Source organism: Cervus canadensis, chromosome 30 (genome assembly GCF_019320065.1).
Source record: "Cervus canadensis isolate Bull #8, Minnesota chromosome 30, ASM1932006v1, whole genome shotgun sequence".
NCBI lineage: Eukaryota > Metazoa > Chordata > Mammalia > Artiodactyla > Cervidae > Cervus > Cervus canadensis.
The window spans coordinates 12,602,226-12,622,479 of NC_057415.1; positions in this window are offsets into that span (position 1 = coordinate 12,602,226).

A 20,254-nucleotide genomic window follows, 5' to 3' on the forward strand; every position below is an offset into this window, starting at 1 on the left:
GGGATTTGGGATTTTAGTTTCCTAACCAGGGACTGAACCCAGTCCTCAACGGTAATAGCTCAGAGAGCTAACCACTGAACCACCAGGGAATTCTCAACAATATTTTTCTTAACTTACTTCTTATTTATTGAAGCATTTTTTAAAACTGGGAAATATTTTGACAACCCAATTTATTACATATACTAAAACTTACAGTGCATGCTAACAAGAGAAACTCTTAGATGAATTACTGAAAATGAAACACTGATGTTGCTATAGAATTATGTTAGTTTTTGGACACGTACATTTGTCTCAGTCATGTAAATTGCTTTTTCAAAGATAAGAGGATGGAAAAGTAGAGAATTTCATTTCTGGAAGAAGATGAGTGTGTAACTTCTGCTGAATAAGAATAAAAATTTCCTCTAGTTGATGAAACTCTCATTCAAGCCACATATTTTCTGTCTAGTCTCCCTAGCTTTGGGTAGCATGTAAATTTCTAGGAAATAGACAGGGAGAATGCTGGATTTGCATACAAATGTTGGTGCTTTTGCCAAATGTAGCTATTCAATGCAGGAAAGCTATCTCAGGAGCTGACAAAACAGATTTGAATAATGGCATCTTGGGATTGGAAATGACCATGTATTTCCATTTGATGCCTGCATTGTATTCTAAAAATAATTACAAGTTAATTTTTTGCAATTTAATATTTTAATGCACATATTTCAGTGAAACTTTGAGACTCAACATCCTATGTATTAATTTAGTTGACTATCCCTTTGACACTTAATAATTCATTAATTTGTTCAACAATTTTGACATCTGACAGTAGCACTGCTCCAGGCACTGGGAATAGAGCAGAAGACAGAAAGGATACAATCCTTGTCGTTGGGTAGATTACATTCTTGCGGGGGTGGGGGTGGGGCAGTGGTGGGGGAGGCAGGAAATATCCAAGCAAATGAACGAACAAGGTTATTTTAAACCATAAGGAGGCAATGGGACAGGATGATAAGATTGAGAGGGATACAAGAAAGCAATACAAGCTGGTTAGAGAAGGCCCCTGAGGAAGTGATCTTTGAGCTGAGACAGAAATGATGCAAAAGAGGCAGTCATGTGCACAAAAACATTCATTCTCACCAATATCAATAATATGTACAAAGGAATACTTCTGCTGGAGCACCAGGCCTTATTCCTTACAGCTGATTGGCACTCAAAAACTTGTTTAATTGAAAAATGTCACATTTACAATAAAATACAATTGTAGATGTTCATTAGTTGTGCAAAATATGGACACTTCGAGCAGGTGCCTCAGGTTGCTATCGTCTATTGTCTGGATTGGGCATCACTTAGAACTAAGGGAAGAAGTGGTAATTCTTAACTTTTATAATTGTGTGCTTAGGTGCTCGGTCGTTTTAATTCTTCTTGACTCCAAGGACTGCCACAGTCCTCTGTCCATGGGATTCTCCAGGCAAGAATACTGGAGTGGGTTGGCATGCCCTCCTCCAGGGGATCTTCCCGACTCAGGGATCAAACCCAGGTGCCCCACATGGCAGGTGGATTCTTTACCATCTGAGCCACCAGGGAAGCCTGAGAATACTGGAGTGGGTATCCTATCCCTTCTCCAGGGGAACTTCCTGATCCAGGAGTCAAACCGGAGTCTCCTGCATTGCAGGAGGATTATCTACCAGCTGAGCTACTCCGGGAAGCCCAACTTCTATAGTAGCTCCAGTTTTGTTGCTCAGTTTCAGGTACTGTAATGTCATTCAATGCTTTGTGAGAATATATCTTTGGCTGCTTTTTTTGTTGTTTGGTCTTAAGTTGAAAGACAAGCTATTTAACAATAATAAAAAAGTGGACAGTCAGTATCTTTCACCAGCCTCAGACACATGTTCCTTAAATATTTTCATTTGTTTTCACTTGTACTAATAACTGTGAAACAAAAACAGAATTACAATCTGCTGTTGTCTGAAATATGCCAGTTGGTAAACTTTCAAAAAATGTATGTACCAGGGCACATTTTTGCTCCTAAACCTTTCTCTAACATTATTTTAAAACAAAACTTTAAAACAATTTCAGGAAGTAGTTTGATTTTATAAATATTTTAAGTGATTCAAAAAGTATAAAATGGCTCATGTTGAACACAATGTTATGTACACTTCCTCAGAATGGCAAGGTCAAAAATTTTTCTAAGAGAATTTTATTTTCTCAAAACTCATTTTTTAATTCCAAAAGTTGTAAAGGGAAGCAAAATTCATATAAAAGAGAGACAATGCCACATGATCTGGCATACGTATCTAGGACAGATAATGAATGAGGGAGAAAATTAATGAGGATGATTAAGACATGAGAGAAGCTTCAAAAGAGAATAAATAACCACCCAAGGATTGAGAAAGTTCTCTTGAGAAATCTGATGACATCCTTAAGTGTTTTGCTAAAACACTTATGGTTGTGAAAGTCAATTATAAAAGATGGTTTATCTCCTACAATCCTATAGAACTCAACACTTGAATTATTCTTTGTTCTATGAGTCAATGTTTTGTTAAAATTATAATCTAAATTTTGTGTAATGTTCGATAAAGTGGTTACATTTTTAGTTTTATATCTCAGGATAAATTTACAATTAAATCATTTTTCCTATTATAACTGAGCAGGGAGGCTTATTGTCTTACAACAGAAAGACCAAATATTGAGGCAACAATCCTTTGCTTTGCAGAAAAGTCTTTACTGCAGAGCAACGGGGTAAGGAGATAAGATCTGTCAGATCTGTCTCCCCACTGGCTTTTTTTTTTTTTAAAGGTTTTGTGTGGTTTTTAAATATTGATTTGTTTATTTTTATTTTTGGCTGCATGCAGGTTTCCCTTAGTTGTAGTGAGCAACTCTTTGCAGTGGCTTCTCTTGTTGCAGAGCATGGGCTCTAGAACATGTGGGCTTCAGTAGTTGCAACATGGGGCTCAGTAGTTGTGGCACACAGGTTTAGTTGGTCCTCGGCATGTGGGATCCTCCCCAGCCAGGGATCAAACCCATGTCCCCTGCATTGGCAGGCAGTTTCTTATCCACTGGACCACTGGGAAAGACCCCAGTGGTTTTGAGTGAGATATTTATCGTGTGAGTAGGGAATAGAAGGCTTTGGAAGCTATCAGATGAATGGTGGAGGGGTAAAGGGAAGTTTTGAGTCCACCGTGGAGGTGGACCGTTGTCTTTAGTGTCTCTTCATGGCTCAAAGGTGCAAATTTGGGGGATTTCCACATGTTGCATGTAAATTTTTGGCTTGTAATGTCCAGAGTTCACTTCTAGGTCATTCTAGTTCTTTAACCTGTGTGATGTTTAGTCAAAGGGACTGTCAGTGAGTTATTTTCTTATCTGCAGTTTTCTTGGTTTCACACTCAATTGTAAATACTTACCAGTTCCAAGATGAGGACAAGACTATGGGTCTGGTCTCCCATGTTGAATGATTATCGATATCATTTGGGGTTTGGGGCTTAAAAGATACAAGACAGACAACAAATATAGAAATTTACAAGAAGGAATATAAATCCTAGCATGCGTAAAACAATAATACCCAGTTAAAATAATCTCTCAAATATAGACCTCATTCCTGATGGGATCAACAAGATGATATTTTCTAAAAGATTGAATCCAGGTTCTTGTGATGATACTGTTAGAGCCAAGAAGCTTGTTATCTAATTTTGCCCCGATGAGTTTCTACTTCCTAGGAAGTGTTAGTATAAACACAATATGATGAGTTAGCTACTGCACAAACACCTGCTTGTTCAGCTAGAATTCAGTCTAGAGCAATTCTGTTGTTTAATGCTACACTGGCTAAGGAATCTAATGCCTTCTTCTAGATGGCAGTGGCTTGAGTTGTCTCTTTTGCTACTATTCACAAGGTGAGGGAGAGATTTCTAATCATGTGTTCTTGAGTGCCAAGCCCCCATCACAGTTTTAGAGTCATCCAAAAAAGATCTGGTGGAGTCCAGGAGCCCACTTGGGCAAATACTTATCTGGAACTCTGAAGGTTGAATCAGCATCTAATCTGGGCTTTATAGCTCTGGAGGAAAGTTTTAAGGAACTGGTCCAAAGTTGAGAGTCATTAGACTTTCGGATGGAGAAAATACCCTAGCAAGGAAATACCTCCTGTATACCAACTGGTACATTCATAGGCCTAAGACTGACTGTCAGAACTGCAGACCAAGGTATACCCTGAGGAGGTACAGAGAATGCAGGACACATAGTTAAAATGTATGCTCTCATTTTGGGGGATTTTACCTGAGACATGACCAGGTAAAGTCTCAGTGTAAGGCATCATCCAAGAGGAATAGTTAAATCTGCAGCTAGGCAAAGGAGCATGTGTTTTTTCTTGTCTTACTCTCATGCATATTTGAGTAGCTCAATCTTTATCAGTTTGGTTGAAACTCTTACATATTAAATATGGGAGGGAAGCAGATTGGGAAAGTTAAGTATGGGTTTTACAATATCCTGACCAAGCGGCACTATGGCAGGAACTTTCACAAAGGCAGATGCTAGGGTCATCTTTTCTATCTGAGGACATGAGAAGAGGACCAAATTTAGGCTTAGTTGAGAATAAAAGCAGAGGACAGGAAATTCTTTGTTTACAGGAAAATTTCTGTTGACGAGCCTGACCTGATAGACTACATCTGAGGGTGTTTCATCACTCACCGTGGTGAAATTGGGTATGCTCAAGAACTTGGTTATTGGCATCTCTGTATTATCACCATGATCACATATGGAGTCAGGCTTGGGATGACATACCCAGCCATTAGTTGGGTTTCCTGATTTTGAAAGAGCTTGTTAAGTTCTTTTTAGGATATTATCTTAGTGAGATGATTGAGATTCATGAGAGGCTAAGGCAAGCAAGAGGAGGTAGCCAAGGAAAATAGGGAGCATTGGGGGCTCTTTCTTGGAAGACCTGCTGCTGCTGCTGCTGCTGCTAAGTCGCTTCAGTTGTGTCCGACTCTGTGCCACCCCATAGACGGCAGCCCACCAGGCTCCCCCATCCCTGGGATTCTCCAGGCAAGAACACTGGAGTGGGTTGCCATTTCCTTCTCCAATGCATGAAAGTGAAGTCGCTCAGTTGTGTCCAACTCTTAGCAACCCCATGGACTGCAGCCTACCAGGCTCTTCTGTCCGTGGGATTTGCCAGGCAAGCGTACTGGAGTGGGTTGCCATTGCCTTCTCCACTTAGAAGACCTAGAAGCTATATTTAGCCTGGAAGCCAATTTTTCTTCTTGTTATTTCTTTCTGAAAGGCAATTTAGGATCAGTTAAGTGTTTGCAGTCATAGTGGGGAGTGCAAAAGTCAGTGTTAGGATTCTGCCACCAATCCACTTCTGATGGCCTGATGTTCTGTGACGCTCATCCCGTCGTTTCCACCCTGTATTACCTTGATAGAACAGTTTTAGCAGTTTGGTGGGCTTTATCCCACAGCCAGATGATCGCTGGTTTGGTTAATTACACGTAAGATGATCATCATATCAGTTTGTCTCAGTCCTAATTTTACTTATGATCTTCCAATAATTATTAGTAGAGCTCCTTTTGTTCTCAGATATGTCCTGGTTTAGATGATAAATCATGTGGTCATCCTAAGTATAAAGAAGAACTCTTACTTAAGAGAGTTCTTAGTCCTATACTTTCATAATATTAGGCAGAAGAAATAGATATTATGGCATAACCCCGAAAATGACCACTTCTTAGACTGGACATTATGTCACTGCATTTAGCATTGGAATCTCCAAGGAAAATTTATATTAAGAAGTTTTGAAAAATACCTGGTGAGAAAGAAATGCATCTCAAATAAGACCTGGAAATTGGTACTGCTATTGTGGCAGATGTTTTAACTTTGCAAGAAAATGAAAGCTGTCAAATGTCTTTAAGATAGAAGAAAGAATCCTTTTTTTAATGAAAAAATTTTAATTGAAGTATATTTGATTACAATGTTGTGTTACTTTTTTCTGTTCAGCAAAGTGAATCAGTTATACATACATTCTCTCTTTTTAAGATTCTTTCCTCATATAGTTCATTACAGAATATTGAATAGAGTTTCCTGTGCTATATAGTAGGTCCTTATTAGTCATCTATTTTATAAGAACTAGTGTGTGTATGCAGAGAGGCAACCCTTTCCAGTACTCTTGCCTGGAGAATCCCATGGTGGGCTGCAGTCCTTGGGGTCACAAAGAGTTGGACACGACTGGGCGACTTCACTTTCACTTTCATGCATTGGAGAAGGAAATGGCAACCCACTCCAGGGTTCTTGTCTGGAGAATCCCAGGGACAGGGGAGCCTGGTGGGCTGCCGTCTATGGGGTTGCACAGAGTCGGACACGACTGAAGTGACTTAGCAGCAGCAGCAGCAGTGTGTGTGTGGGGGGGGGCTTCCCTTGTGGCTCAGGCGGTAAAGAGTCTGCCTGCAATTCAGGAGACCTGGGTTCGATCCCTGGGTCGCAAAGATCTGCTAGAGGAGGGCACGGCAAGCCACTCCAGTATTTTTGCCTGGAGAATTCCCATGGCTAGAGAAGCCGGGCAGGCTACAGTCCATGGGGTCCCAAAAAGTTGGACATGATTGAACAACTAAGCCCACACACAGTATATGTCAATCCCAGTCTCCCAATTTATCCCTGCTTCCTTTCCCCCCTCGTAACCCTAAGATTGTTTTCTACATCTATGACTCTATTTTTTGTAAATAAGTTCATTTGTACCATTTTTAAGATTCTATATATAAGCTATATAATGCAATATTTGTCCTCTAACTTACTTCACTCAGTATTACAATCTCTAGATCCATCCATGTTGCTATAAATGACATTATTTCATTCTTTCTTTGGCTGAGTAATATATATGTACAACATCTTTATCCATTCCTCTGTTGATGGGCATTTAGGTTGCTTCCCTGTTCTGGCTGTTGTAAATAGTGCTGCAGTGAATATCAGGGTGCACACATCCTTTCAAATTCTGGTTTTCTCTGGGCATATGCTTAGGAGTAGAATTTCTGGGTCATATGGTAGCTTTTAGTTTTTTAAGAAACCTCCATACTGTTTTCCAAAGTGGCGATACCAATTTACATTCCTACCAACAGTGTTCACTTTTCTACACACCCTCTACAGTTTTTATTGTTTGAGATTTGTTGATGATGGTCATTTTGACTGGTGTGAGACAATATCTTACTGTGGTTTTGATTTTTCATTTCTCTAATGATTTAGTGATGTTGAGCATCTTCTTATGTGTTTTCGGCCATCTGTATGTCTTCTTTGGAGAAATGTCTCTTTAAGTCTTCTGCCCATTTTTTTATTGAGTTGCTTGCTTTTTTGAGGAGGGGCTGCATGAGCTGTTTGTATATTTTGAAGGTTAATCACTTTTGGTTGCTTTGTTTCCAAATAATTTCTCTAAATCCTGTAGGTTGTCTTTTTGTCTTGTTTATGGTTTCCTTTGCTTTGCAAAAGCTTTTAAATTTAATTAGATCTCATTTATTTTTGCTTTTATTTTCATTACTCTAGGAAGAATCCCTTGGTGAGTTATATCCACAGATTTTTAAAAAATTTTTTTCATTATTACGAGCAATGCTGCAGTCAACATCATCTTGCTTCATATTCTAGTAAAGAAATTTTCATTTAATTTGGTGAATTCAGATCATAAAAAGAATTCAGACCAAGGAGAGGATTTCACATCAAATGAAAGAAAAAAGACCACATCTTTGGAGGAGATGCTTTGGTCATGGGTGGTGGGAGTAATAGCAATTCCCAGGGCATATCTTTTACTTGGAAGTACTCTGAGCCAAATTTTTGTTTAAAAAATAATATTGAATTGAGAGATTCTAGGGCAGATAACTGTGATAGAGTAGTTGTTCAATCTCCTCACACTGTTCCCTGGGCTGAGCAACTGGGATAGCAAAACTAAAATATCTAAAACAACAAAACTGAGTGACAATTTGTCCAAAACAGTAGTGGGTGGGTACAGCCTACCAACAGTTTAAAGAACTATGTGGTAGCCACATCTGTGTAGTAGTTTTCTGTTCTCAGAAGTCAGATGGTTCTGAGAAAAGAAGGCCTCACAAATCACCAGCAGGTATTACCTGGGAAGTGAAATAGACTGATCTGAAAAAGGTATCAGGAGCTAGGTGAGGTTTTTCAGGTGTCCAATTTGTGAGCAAGTGCAAGGGGAATGATATGTAACAAGATCTCCATAGTTGGACAAGGCTGGGCCCTTTAACTCTTGAAACTGACTGAATGAAGCTCCTTTCAAAGACAAGTATCAACATTGAAAGGTATCAGCTGAGAATAGAATACAAGTGGAGCAGGAGTATCGTAAGGGTATGTGGTAGGCTGAATTATGCTTCCAAAGATATTCATGTCCTAATGCCTAGAAAGGAGACTGTGAATGTCATCTTTTATGGCAAGAGGAATTTTGAGGATGTGGAAGACTATCCTGGATTATCCAGTGTCCTCTAAATGCAATCACGAGGAAGGGAGGGTGGGACTTAACTTGTGAGAAGGTCATGAGGGGAAGCAGAGTCAGAAGATGCTATCCCACTGGCTTTGAAGATGAAGGGGCCCCGGGCCAAGGAATGCAGCTCTACACGCTGGAAAAGACAAGGAAACAGATTCTCTTCTAGTTTCCCGATGTTTAGTTTTAGCCCCATAAGACTCACTTTGAAACTTTCAGTCTACAGACTGTAAAAGATGTTTCCATTGTTTTAAACCACTGAACTAGTATTGACTTGTTACAGCGGTAACTGGGCTTCCCAAGTGGCATTAGGTGGTAAAGTGTCCGCCTGCCAAAGCAGGAGACACAAGAGGTGTAGGTTCAGTCCCTGGGTCAGAAAGATCCCCTGAAGTAGGAAATAGAACCCCACTCCAGTATTCTTGCTTGGATAATTCCATGGGGAAAGGAGCCTGGCGGGCTACAGTCCATGGGGCCACAAAGACTTGGACACAACTGAGCACACACACTAGTGGGAAACTAACATAGGGCAAATGTCAGAAGACCTAAATAAAAGTTGGTGAGTAGAGTAGAGAAGGCAGAACTCACATTTGTGATCACCTTATGACAACATCAGAAGAGGGAACTCTAAAAGCCAAGAAGCTGGAAAATCTGTCCTGGCTCCTCTCACCCTCCTATGATTATAGGACACCTCCTTTCATTTAAAAATGATCAACAGATTTTTCAATAGATGAATGGATTCTAAAAAGGTAGTATACACATCCGATAGTTTATTGTTCGGGCCTAAGAAGGAAGCAAATACTGCTACATGCTGCAGTGTGGATGAACTTCAAAAACATTATGCTAAGTGAAAGAAGCCAGACACAGAAAATTATACACTGCATGATTCCATTTATGTGACCTGTCAACAATAGGTGAATCCATAGAAACAGAAAGCAGATTGGTGTTTGGCAGGGACTAGAGGAAGTGGGGAGTGAGGAACTCAGTGGATAGAATTTCCTTTCAGGGTAATGAGAATGCTTTGAAATTAAGTAGAAGTGGTGGTTGAAGAGCATTGTGATTGCACTAAATGCCACGAAACTATTCATTTTACAATGATTAGTTTTTTGTTAGGTGAGGTTCACCTCAATTAAAACAAACAAATTAAAGCCAGTAACAAATTTTGATGAACTTGGAATAGCTTGGAGAATATCCATCCAATGGCCCCTTCCTAAGAAACCTGGAAGACAAACAGCTTCAGACAAACAAAAACAAGAGAGACATGTTGACACAAACCTTGTGAAGAGCTTTAAGTATGCATTTTCTGTATGACCCAAACAAAATGATACTAATAAGGGATGTGGCACAGTATCTAGCAGCAGCATGCTCTGAAAATATAAACACAACTGTTTAAAATGAACAGAGAATTCACAGCTTGTATAAAAAAAAACAGAACCAAGGTACTGATTACATTATTGGTATTTTTTTTTTTAAGTCACAGTATAAAGGTTTGTTGTTTGGAGAAAAAAAAACAGTATCTAATTAGATATGGCACAGATTCCAGAAGTCAGGTGTTCTCTTAGGTTCTTCCTAAAGAACCTGGTCTGGTGTGATCTAAGAATTTTAGTTTAAATCAGATTTAAGTGACTTGCGGATGCTGTAGCTTGCCTGATTCAACATCCTTTCCTTTCATCCTGAGTGCCTTCTATACAGAGGCTGGAAACTAGTGTTTATCCATTCCCTATAGTTGCTGGTTATCCCAAACAATGCTTCAGTGAACATCCTTGCACACGTACCCTTTGTGACCCGTGTGTGTGTTTTACCAGGTATACTCAGTATGAAGGGAGTTGTTTGATCATAGGGGATATAGCACACATAACCAATTCACCAAGTGCTCTTGGATTACTCTCCAGAGTGGCTATGACCAAATGACTCTCCCAGAAAAGTACAAGGTTTCTATTTTTCCTACATTCTCACCAGTATCTGGTGTTTTCTAATATTTTAACTTTTTTCAGTCTGGTGGGTGCAAAGTGGTATAACTGGTATGATGAAAAACTGGACTTGTTTCAAGGATTGTAATCCTTGAAAACACCTTCTTATCTTTCTCACTTTCTTTCTTCCCCAGCTTTCAGTTCAGTTCAGTTCAGTTCAGTCACTCAGTCGTGTCCGACTCTTTGTGACCCCATGAATCGCAGCACGCCAGGCCTCCCTGTCCATCACCAACTCCGAGTTTACTCAAACTCATGCCCATCAAGTCGGTGATGCCATTCAGCCATCTCATCCTCTGTCGTCCCCTTCTCCTCCTGCCCCCAATCCCTCCCAGCATCAGGGTCTTTTCCAATGAGTCAACTCTTCACATGAGGTGGCCAAAGTACTGGAGTTTCAGCTTCAGCAGCAGTCCCTCCAATAAACACCCAGGACCTATCTCCTTCAGGATGGACTGGTTGGATCTCCTTGCAGTCCAAGGGACTCTCAAGAGTCTTCTCCGATACCACAGTTCAAAAGCATCAATTTTTCGGTGCTCAGCTTTCTTCACAGTCCAACTCTCACATGCATACATGACCACTGGAAAAACCATAGCCTTGACTAGACGGACCTTTGTTGGCAAAGTAATGTCTCTGCTTTTTAATACGCTATCTAGGTTGGTCATAACTTTCCTTCCAAGGAGTAAGCGTCTTTTAATTTCATGGCTGCAGTCACCATCTGCAGTGATTTTGGAGGCCCCAAAAATAAAGTCTGACGTTTCCACTGTTTCCCCATCTATTTCCCATGAAGTGATGGGACCAGATGCCATGATCTTAGTTTTATGAATGTTGAGCTTTAAACCAACTTTTTCACCCAGCTTTACTGAAGTATAATTAACAAATAAAAGTTGTATATATTTAAGGTTATCAGAAGAAAACTCAGAGAGCTTTACTTAATATGAATATTTTTATTGAGTGAGAAACAAACTGTTGGGGAGCAGGGAAATTTCCAAAACAAAAATAGATAATAATATCTGCAACTCTTTTTATAAAGCATGAATTGATTACATTGTTTTCCCCTGTAATTTACTAGAAACAAAATTTCATTTTTGTGTGTATAAGCTTACTTGTTTATAGCTGCTTAGCTGAGAAGCTGTGAGGTCATGATGACATGAGAAAGCTTGCATTTGGTTCAAGCCAGCATCAGCATTTCAGGGAAATCAGGACAGCTTTACGTTTTGGTTGTATGACTGTTTGATCTAGCAGTGTTCAAACTGTGACCTCTGTCTTGTTTTTCCTTTAAAAGGTTTACACTTGATGTTTTGATATACATATAAATTGTGAAATGACTCCACAAATAAGCTAAACAACATATCCACCACCTCAACATATGATTTTTCTTTTTTTCACTCTCTCTTTATTTCTTTTTGTAATGAGAGCACTAAAGATTTACCCTCTTAGAAAATTTTAAGTATACAACACAGTATTGTTAACTATAGTCATCATCATACTGTGCATTAAATCCCGAGAATACATTTACCTTATACCTGGAAGTTTGCACCCTTTGACTGACATCTCCCTATTTCCCCCATTCTCCAGCCCCTAGTGACCACCATTTTAGTCTCTGTTTCAGCTTTTTTAATTTTCACATATAGTGATATCATACAATATTTGTCTTTCCTAGTCTAGCTTATTTCACTTCATGTAATGACCTCAAGTTGTTGTAAAGGACTGGATTTCCCTCTTTCTCATGAATGAATTATATACATATATACAAATCACATCTTCTTCATTCATTCCTAGGTTGTTTCTGTATTGTGAATAATGCTTCAGTGAACATGGGAGTACAGATATCTATAAGATTCTGATTTCATCTTCTTTAGATGAATATATGTATATACCCAGAAGTCTGATTGTTGTGTCACATGATAGCTCTAGTTTTAATTTTTTCAGGAACCTCCATACTGCTTTCCATAGTGGCTACACCACTTTACACACCTATCAACAGTGTACAGGGTTCCCTCTTCTCCACTTTCTTGCCAACACTTATTTGCTGTCCCTCTGATAAAAGCCATTACAACAAGTGTGAGGTGATGTCTTATTGTGGTTTCAAACTGCTTGATTAGTGATGTTGAGCACTCTTTCATACACTTGGATATTTGTATGTCTTCTTTAGAGAAACATCCATTTTTAAAGTGAATTTTTGTTTCTTTTGGTTTGGTTTCGGTTTCAGGGGGTTGGGGGTTTTTGTTTGCTTTTGCTATTGAGTTGGCGTCCCTTGTGGCTCAGCTGGTAATGAATCCGCCTGCAATGCGGGAGACCTGGGTTCGATCCCTGGGTTGGGAAGATCCCCTGGAGAAGGGAAAGGCTACCCACTACAGTATTCTGGCCTGGAGAATTCCATGGACTGTATAAAGTCCATGGAGTCGCAAAGAGTCAGACACTACTGAGTGTTGATTCACTGATTGAGCTGAATGAGTTTCTTATAGTTTGGGGTATTAGCCCCTCACTGGGGCTTCCCAGGTGGCACTAGCAGTAAAGAACCTGCCTGCCAATGCAGGAGACACAAGAAACAGAGGTTCCATCCCTGGGTCAGGAAGATCCCCTGGAGAAGGCAATGGCAACCCACTCCAGTCTTCTTGCCTGGAGAATCCTATGGACAGAGGAGCCTAGTGGGCTATAGTCCATAGGGCCGCAAAGAATGGAACATGACTGAAGTGACTTAGCATGCATGCAACCCCTCGTTAGATATATAATTTGCAAATTATTTTCTTCCATTCTATAGGATGCCTTTTCATTCTGCTTATTGTTTGCTTTCCTCTGCAGAAACTTTTTAATTTGATGCAATCCTATTTGTCTATTTTTGCTTTTGTAACCTTTACTTTAGGTGTTATTTAAAAAAAAAAAAAAAAACATGCCCAGGCCAATGATAAGAAGCATTTTCCTCAAGTTTTCTGGTAGTAGTTTTACTGTTTCAGGCTTTATGTTTAACACTTAATTTTGAGTTGATTTTTCTGTATAATATGTGGTAAGGGTCCAGTTTCTTTCTTCTGCATGTGGATGCACAATTTTCCTAACATAATTTATCAAGGAGACTATCCTTTCCGCATTGCGTGTTCTCACCAAACTTGTAGATCAGTTGACCATAAATGCAAGCTTGTATTTCTCTATCCACTGCTCTGTTCTGTTGGTTTATATGTCTATTTTTATGCCAGGACTGTGCTTTATTGATTCCTATAGTTTTGTCTTCTATTTTGAAATCAGGAAATGTAATGTTTCCAGATTTGTTCTTGCTCAAGATTGCTTTGCCCACTCAGTTCTTTTGTGGTTCATATGAATTTCTAGGACAGCTTTTTTTTTTTTTTTTCTCCTTCTGTAAAGAACATCACTGGGATTTTGATAGGGGTTACATTGGCCTATAGATGACTTTGTATAATATGGACCTTTAAACAATATTAACTCTTCCAAACTTATGCTCTTGGGATGTCTTTACTTTTACGTGTGTCTTCTTTAAATTCCTTTATAAATGTTTACATTCCTTCCCATATATAATTTCCCATATACACGTCTTTCAACTCTTTGGCTATGTATGTTCCTAAGTATTTCTTTTTCGCTGTTGCTATTATAAAAAGGACTGTTTTTTTCAACTTCCTTTTCAGATAATTAATAATTTGTGTGTATAAATGCCAATGATTTTTGCATGCTGATTTTGTGCTTTGCAGTTTTTCTGGATTTATTTGTTAGTTCTAACAGTTTATTTAGTTCTTAGGGTTTTCTACATCTATGATCATGGCATCTGCAAACAGAGACAGTTTTACATCTTTCTGATTTGGAAGCTTTTCGGTTTTTTTTTTTTTTTTCTGTCTGATTGCTCTAAGACTTCCAGTACTACACTGAATAAACGTGGTGAAAGCGGACATCCTTGCCTTGTATCAGATCTTAGAGGGAAAGCTTTCAATCTTCCCTCATTGATCATAATGTTAGCTGCAGGCTTTTCCTATATGGCCTTTGTTGTACTGATATGAGTTCCTTCTATTCCTATTTTGTTGAGTGCTTTTTATCGTAAATGAATATTGAATCTTGTCAAATGCTTTTCCTGCATCTACTGAATGACCATGTGGTTTTGTCTTTCATTCTGTTAATGTGATGTAGTACCTTGATTGATTAGCGTATGTTGAACGATTCTTGCTTCCAAGGATAAAAGCCACTTGGCTATAGCATATAGTTCCTTTCGTGTGCTTTTGAATTTGGGTTTGTTAGTGTTTTATTGAGGATCCTTTATTCATCAGGGATATTGATGTATAGTTTTCTTTTCTGGTGATGTCTTTGTCTGGCTTTATTATCAAGGTAGCCTTATAAAATAAGTTTAGAAGTCTTCTTTCTTCTAATTTTTGAAAAGTTTAAGGAAGATTGGTATTCTTTGAATGTTTGATAGAATTCACCAACAGTGGTCCTCTATATTCTTTGTTGGGCGGTTTTTTATTACCAATTCAACTTCCTTATTTATTTTTGGCCTGTCCAAGCTTTCAATTTTCTCTTGATTCCGTTTTGGTAGGTTGTATGTATAGAAATGTATCTGTTTTTTCCAGGTTATCAAATTTTGGGCATATAATTATTAATAGTAGTCCCTTGCAATGCTTTTAATTTCTGAGGCATCAATTGTAATGTCTCTTCTTTAGTTTCTGGTTTTGTTTATTTGAGTCCTCTCACTTTTTCTTAGTCTAGTGAAGCATTTACTGATTTCATTCTTCATCTTTTCAAAAAACCAACTCTTGGCTTTATTTTTCTATTGTTTTGCTTTTCTCTCTTATATTTATTTCTGCTCTAATTATCATTATTTACTTCCTTCTGCTAACTTTGGACTTAGGATGTTCTGGCTTTGGTTCCTTGAGGTGTAAATTTATCTTGTTTATTTCAATTTATTTTAAGGTATAGTCATTTATTACTATAAATTTCCCTCTTAGTGCTGCTTTTTCTGCATCTTGTAAGTTTTGGTATGTCGTGTGTTCATTTTTGTCTGTCTCTAGATATTTTTAATTCCTCTTAAATTTCTTCTTTGGCACAATGGTTGTTCAAGGATGTGCTGTTTAGTTTCCATGTATTTATGAAATTTCTGGTTTTCTTACACTTCTTGGTTTCTAGGTTCTTTCCACTGTGCCCAGAAAAGATACCTGAAATGATTTTGATCTTCTTAAATTGTTAAGAACTGTTTGTGAACTAACCTGTGATCTATACTGGATAATGTTCTATCCAGTGCACTGGGTAGACCACTGTGCACTTGAGAAGAATGTGTATTCGGCTGTTGTGTGGAAAGTTTTGCAGCTCTGTTAGGTTCATTATGTTTATAGTATTTTCCAGTCAGACATTTCTGTATTGATTTTCTGACTGTTCTATCCATTATTGAAAGTGTGGTATTGATATCTCCTATTATTGTATTGCTGTAAATTTTTCCATTCATATGTCAATATTTGCTTCATGTTCTCTTGTTGAATGTGTATATATTTCTGTTATGTCTTCTGATTTAATTGATCTTTTAATCATTATGTAATAACCTTCTTTATCTCTGGAGACAGTTTTCCCGTTAAAGTCTCTTTTGTCTAACATGAACAGACAAAAACCGTGCTTCTTTTAGATTACTATTTGCATCAAATAATATTTTCCGTCTTTTCACTTTTATCTTATGATGTCCTTTAAGGTGATTCTCTTGTGCATGGTGGATCACTGGATCTTGTTTCTTTTGTGGGTGTTGTTTGTTTTTAATTCATTCAGTCACTTTTTGATTGAGGAATTTACTATATTTTCCCTTATTTACTGATAGTTGGGGATGTATTATTTGTTAATTATTTTCTGTATGTTTTGTGACTGTTTTGTTCTTCTATTCTTCTCTTACTGCCTTCCTTTATTATTTGATGGTTTTTGTAATAATTTATTTTCTCTTTGTCTTTATCTTTATATGTTTTCTCTTTGTGCTTACCTCAAGGCTCATAAAATCTTATATTTATAACTGTCTATTTTATGTTGATAACAACTTACCTTCAATTGTATAAAACAACTCTACGTTTTTACTTCTCTACTATTCTTTATGTTCTTATAATCAGAATGTGCTTCTTTTTATCATTGTATATCTATTAACAAGTTTTTATGCTTATACTCATTTTAATGGATTTTTTCCTTTTTTCAGACTTTTTAAAAAAATGTTTTAAAAATTTTAAAGGCCAGTGTCAAGCCTAAGGTATATGAGGCAAGTGGGATCCTCGTTCCTTAACCAGGGATCAAACCCTCACCTCCATCATTAAAAGTGTGAGTCTGAACATCTGGATAAGCAAAGAAGTCCTTATAGTCATTTTTAGTATCTTTGTCTTTTGATTTTTATGTTTATGTACTACTGTTACCGTGTTACATTATTCTGTATTTATCTAATAAACCCTTACTGGTGAGATTTATGCTTTCATATTTCTGTGTAGCATGTTTTGTTTCTATTTGAAGATCTCCATTAAGCATTTTGTAAGGCAGGTCTAATAGTTACGTTCTCAGTTTTTTTGTTTGTCTGGGAGAGACTTTCATCTCTCCTTAATTTTTAAAGGATTGTTTTTGTAGGCACAGTATTCTTGTTTGATTTTGTTGTTGTTGTTTAGTCGCAAGTTGTCTTTATTTTAGTACTTTGACTATATCATCCCGGACTCTCCAAGTCTGAAGTTTTCTGCTGAGAAATCTACCGATAGCCTTGTAAAAGAATCCCTTACATGTGCAAAGTCACTTTTTTCTTCCCCTTCTTCTTCTTCTTTTTTTTTTTTTTTTGCCTTTAAAAGGAGGAAAGAATACACAGTGGAGAAAAGATAGTCTCTTCAATAAGTGGTGCTGGGAAAATTGGACAGCTACATGTAAAAGAATGAAATTGAAATGCTCTCAAACGCCATACACAGAAATAACCTAAAAATGGATTAAAGACCTATGTGTAAGGTTGGATACTATAAAACTCTTAGAGTAAAATATTGGCAGAACACCCTCAGACATAAATCACAGCAAGATCTTTTTCAATCCATCACTTAAAGTAATGAAAATAAAAGCTAAAATGAACAAATGGGACCTAATTAAACTTTAAAGCTTTTGCACAGCAAAGGAAACCATAAACAAAATGAAAAGACAACCCTCAGAAAGGGAGAAAATATTTGCAAACAAAGCAACTAACAAAGGATTGATTTCCAAAATATACAAATGGCTCATGCACCTCAATATAAAAAAAAAAAAGTACCTAATCAAAAAATGGGCAGAGGACCTAAATAGACATTTCTGCAAAGAAGATATACAGATGGCCAACAAACATATGAAGAGACCCTCGACATCACGAATTATTAGAGAAATTCAAATCAAAACTACAATGAGATATCACCTCACACTGGTCATAATGGCCATCATCAAAAAATCTACAAACAGTAAGTGCTGGGGGCGGGGGTGGAGAAAAACGAAACTTCTATGCTGTTGGTGGAAATGCAAATTGGGATAGCCACTAAGCAGAACATAAACAGAGCTACCATATGACCCAGCAATTCTACTCCTAGTCATATATCCAGAGAAAACCAGAATTCAAAAGAATGCATACACCCTGATGTTCACTGAAGTGCTATTTACAATTACCAGGACATGGAAGCAACCTAAATATCCAAAGGAACAGATAAAGAAGATGTGGTACATGCATACAATGGAATATTACTCAGCTATAAAGAGGAATGAAAGTGCTATTTGCAACAACATGGATGGACATACATCATGACAATAGAGACTGTCATACAGAGTGAAATAAGAAAGAGAAAACAAACATTGTATAATATCGGTTATATGTGGAATCTAGAAAAATGGTACAGATGAACCTATTTGCAAAGCAGAAATAGTCACAGGTGTACAAAACAGTTACTAAGCGGGGGAAAGAGAGATGGGATGAATCAGGAGATTGGGATTAACATATACACACAACTATGTATTAAGTAGATAACTGATGAGAACCTACTATATAGCCCAGAGAGCTCTGCTCAATGCTCTGCGATAACCTAAATGGGAAAGAAATCTTAAAGAGAGTGGATATAGTATACATATAATTGATTCACTTTGCTGCACAGTAGAAACTAACACAATGTCATAAAGCAACTGTACTCCAATAAAAATTGATTTAAATTTTTTTTTTGCCTTTGAATTGACAATTTAATTAAAATGTACCTTGATGTAGACCTCTTTATATTCAGACTATTTGGGATTCTTTGGGCTTTATGGATGTGAATGTCTATGTCCTTACCTAGATTTGAGAAGTTCTTAATCATTATTTTTTAAAATAAGTTTTCTGCTCCCTTTCTTCTTCTTCCAGGACTCCCATAATGCATATATTGATTTATTTTTATTGTCCCCTAAGTCCTATAGGCGTTCTCACTCACTCCATTTTTCTTTCAATTGGATAATTTCAAATATTTTATTTTTAAGTTCATTGATTCTTCTTTCTGCTTGACTGAATCTGATGTTGAAGCGTTCTACTGCATTTTACATTTCATTCATTGTATCCTTCAGTTGCAGGATTTCCATTTGAATCTTTTTTTAATGATATATATCTGTTGTTGAACATCTTATTTTGTGTACGTGTCATTTTCCTGATTTCACTTAGTTGTTTATCTAGGTTCACTTGTAGCTCACTGAGCTTCTTTAAAACAATTACTTTAAAAAATAATTTACCACTAAATTTACAGATCTCCATTTCTTTTTCATCTGTTCCTGGCAATTTATCATATTTTCTTAGTGGTATCATATTTCCTTGAATTTTGTGTTTCCTGTAATTTTGCTATTCCTGTCTGTACATTTGAAGAAATAGTTACCTCTTCCAAACTTTAAAGACTGGCTTTAGTAATGAAAGACCCTCACTTGTGGGTGGGCACACGGGTACTACCTGGGTGGGATGTGTGACAGCCCTGGGTCTGATGCCACATGCGGGACACGTGATGATGTCAGTTCTGGAGACACATTCTGGGTTCCCTTGGGTTCATGATACCACGGGTGGGTATATAGCAACTCCAGGTCTGAAGGGGTGGGCATGTGGTGGTGACAAGGCTGTAGGTGTGGCACATCTTAGGGGAGGGGGTGAGTTGGCATGGGGTCCTGGGGGCTCAAGCAGCTGAATTCCCCTTTGGCTAATGCTGTGGGATTCCTTGGCAGCGAAGGCTGTGGGAACCCAAGAGGACAGCAAGGGCTGCTGCAGTCCTTGGTGTAAAGGCTGCTGGGGCACTCTTTCTCTTGTTTTCCCCCCTCAGAGGAACTCACAATGTAGGATATTCCTCTTGGCACTGAATTATACTGTTCTGGAAAGTGGGGTGATGCATGTAAAATGATTACTACCTTTTCTATATGGCCATCCTTAGTTTTTATGCTCCACTGGGTTATTGCAGCTTCTTAATTATAATCTAGAGTTCTCCCAGAGCTATTTTCATCTTTGGATAACTGCTAAATTGTTTGGGATTTGTGTGTGTTTGACTGTGTGTGTGTGTATAGGAGGAGATGAGAGTTGGGGTCTCCTGGTCTGCCATTTTTTGATATCACATTTATTCTTTCTTGTTTTCCACTTTTCCTTTAAATTTATTCAGTAGGAATGAACTTTTGCTGTTCCTATTTGGAATTTTCAGCATTCCCATGACATTTCTCTTGCTTTTAAGAACTAAAAAGAGGAAAGATTACATGCATTACCTTGTATTCTAAAGAAGGAGTTGATCTTAGAAGACACTTAACTAAATGACCATGAAGGAAAATAAGGCACTTTCTTTTCTTTAGACTTATTCCAATACTTAAACAGTAAAAAAGAAAGACAAAAAGGCTCTTTTGGTCTTTTGCTTCTTGACAACCACCAGAAAAAAAA